This window comes from Penaeus vannamei, chromosome 41 (genome assembly GCF_042767895.1).
Source record: "Penaeus vannamei isolate JL-2024 chromosome 41, ASM4276789v1, whole genome shotgun sequence".
Lineage (NCBI taxonomy): Eukaryota > Metazoa > Arthropoda > Malacostraca > Decapoda > Penaeidae > Penaeus > Penaeus vannamei.
In genome coordinates, this window is record NC_091589.1 from 25,752,485 (window position 1) to 25,754,984 (window position 2,500).

General features: G+C 46.7%; 1 protein-coding gene across 3 annotated transcripts in view; it reads right to left on the reverse strand.

The window, feature by feature from the left end:
* Positions 1-2,500, reverse strand: part of LOC138860334 (uncharacterized) — a 34,059-nt gene that overhangs the window by 17,222 nt on the left and 14,337 nt on the right. For 2 of the 3 annotated variants that reach the window (XM_070117690.1, XM_070117692.1), the window contains exon 2: positions 1-1,069. This exon is cut by the window's left edge and continues 739 nt beyond it. The gene's annotated coding sequence lies outside the window, so the exon portion shown is untranslated. Of the gene's footprint in view, positions 1,241-2,500 lie in introns of those variants that run through there. The other variant, XM_070117691.1, reaches the window with a different exon arrangement.

The following is a 2,500-nucleotide window of genomic DNA, read 5'->3' on the forward strand; positions in this document are numbered from 1 at the left end:
GTGGTAGCGGCCAAAGCGGATGAGCGGGGGAGTCCAGGTCACGGTACTCGCATACGTGAGGAAACAAGTTCATTTAATGCTAGGTAAATTATTTACTATAAATTCTCATATATATTTGCACACGTATTTCAGAAATTCAATAGTTCATATCCAGCAATACTTTACGCTGAACTTTGTTATCACTAATTAGCCGGGGGAAATCATGAACAATTCGCTGCTTGCTTGTTTGTTTATTTTCGTCTTGGACCCTAGCTTACAAGTTTACCCTTCTTGCACCAGTCACTAAAATATAAAATAAATCAGTGGCGATTTCCCTGTAAAATACATGATGTCCGTGACCTTACGTGTAGCAGCGAGGTCCGAGCAGGAAGGAGGCGAGACCAGATCTCCCGGTAATGGTACTACCCCAAAAGTACCAGGGGGTATCAGCGCCCTCTACCGGGGTATCGTGTACTCTCGTGGACACTCGTGAGTGGCTGCATTGTCACGGTTTATGACGTCACTAATGACGTAGCAAAACACTAGCGTGACGTCACTAGCAGACGCCAAACAAATACTTGAATGTATCTACAAAAATTGTAAATTCGTGACACTATCCTCCTGGTAGATTGTGTCCTCACATGACTTACTGGGCATATAAGAGGCAATAAACATAGCATGTACGTAGCTAAGCCCACGTACGTTTGCTTACAATAATTACGGGCGGTACCCCGCATTTCCACCACGAAGGATAAATACACATGATAAAAATAGGGTATATACAAGGAAAATAAAATGCTGACAGTAGTTCTAATGGGTTCACTGAATCCGACTCGTACCATGGACTCCGTCATACCAAAGGGGGCGGGGGGTACCGTGGTAGGACGAGGAGTGGGCGAATAGTCCCACTACAACCCTCCCGGGCCCTGGGTCGTATGGTCCGATAGTTCAGCGGACCTACGACCTCCCCGTGCACTTCAGGCCTTCTCATCTCACACCAGAGCCGAGGGGTCGCCTTCTCTTCTCGCGCTAAGGCTGAGGGGTTGCCTGGGGCTCATCATCGGTATAAATATATACATGAACATCATAACTGGAAAGAGAACATAAGGTCAGCATGGCATATATGTAGGTTGCAAGGAGTCACCGAATGATGCATTTTAACTTTTGACTGGGCAAGGTGGTCCACAAACATTACAAACGTAATCTAAAACTTGACAGAAAAATGTAATACAAATTAAAACATCAATACATCAAAAATTTTAAAAATTCAGAGAAAAAAATTATACAGAATTCAAGACATTGAAATTAAGATTGCACAAATAAAACATAAAACATGAAAATTAAGAGAAAAATTAAAAGAATAAAAGACACCTACCGACTCGACAATGAGCGACTGAGCAAGCACACCACAGTACACCTTCAGTCACGCCATCTCATTCATTCCTCCCAAACCTCGTAGTCACCGTAATCATTGTTCGTTTCTTTGCTCATTTCTGCACCAGAGTAAAGGAAATGATCACTAGGAAACCTGTTCAGCGGTTCCGAATCACAAAATTCGCCTTCCGTCCGGTCATACCCGAAACGATCGAGCACACGTACAGGTGCTGCTGCTACGTCCGGGGGACGGCCTGGCAACGGACCGTCAACACCTGGAGGTTCAGAAGGCAGTCTGTCTCCAACCTCAACATAATCTAGTTCAGCAGGAGGGAGATACATTTTCAACTGATCTCTGTGCTGCTTCACTATACGATAAGGGGGCTAAAGGTCTTTAACCTCGAATACAACGGGACCTGTTTGCTTGATCACTCTACAGGGACCTTGCCATCGGTCCTGTAACGCCGCTCCGGTAAAGTCCCTACGGAGGACGAGCGCACCTTCCTCCGGCTGCCAGGTAGAGCGAACTTTCCGATTGTGCGCCTGTGCATTGGCCTCGCTGGACCGGAGAGAAGCAGCAATGGCAAGCTGCCTGGCCTTAGCTAGCTGTTGCACCCTAAGATGAGTGTCCGTCGTTACTTGGTTGGTGAGTCCCCGGGGAAACAAGGCCATCTTCCCAGTAAGGAGGTAAAGAGGCTGGTCCCCCACTGAGCAATGTATGGCTGAATTTATGGCTAACCTTACGGAGGTCAGATATAGCGGCCACCTCCCTGGTTTATCAGCCACAAACATAGCAAGAGCATCCTTCACAACCCTGTTTGTCCGTTCAACTAAACCATCTGAACTAGGATGATATGCTATGGTGAACGAACATCGTATCTCCAGCTGTCTACACACTTCCTGCCACTGTTCATTAGCAAACTCTCCCCCATTGTCTGTCGTTATCTGTCGGGGTGGTCCAAAAAGGGTTATAAAGTGATCATAAAATCCCCGAAGAACCGTTTCTGCTGTCTTATTCCTGGGTGGAACGAGCTGCAAGTACCAGGATTGATGATCCACTATTGACAGAACATATCGATAGCCACCCACGGAAGCTCGGAGATCCATGAGATCTGCGGACACAAGCTCCAATGGGCCACTGGGTGGT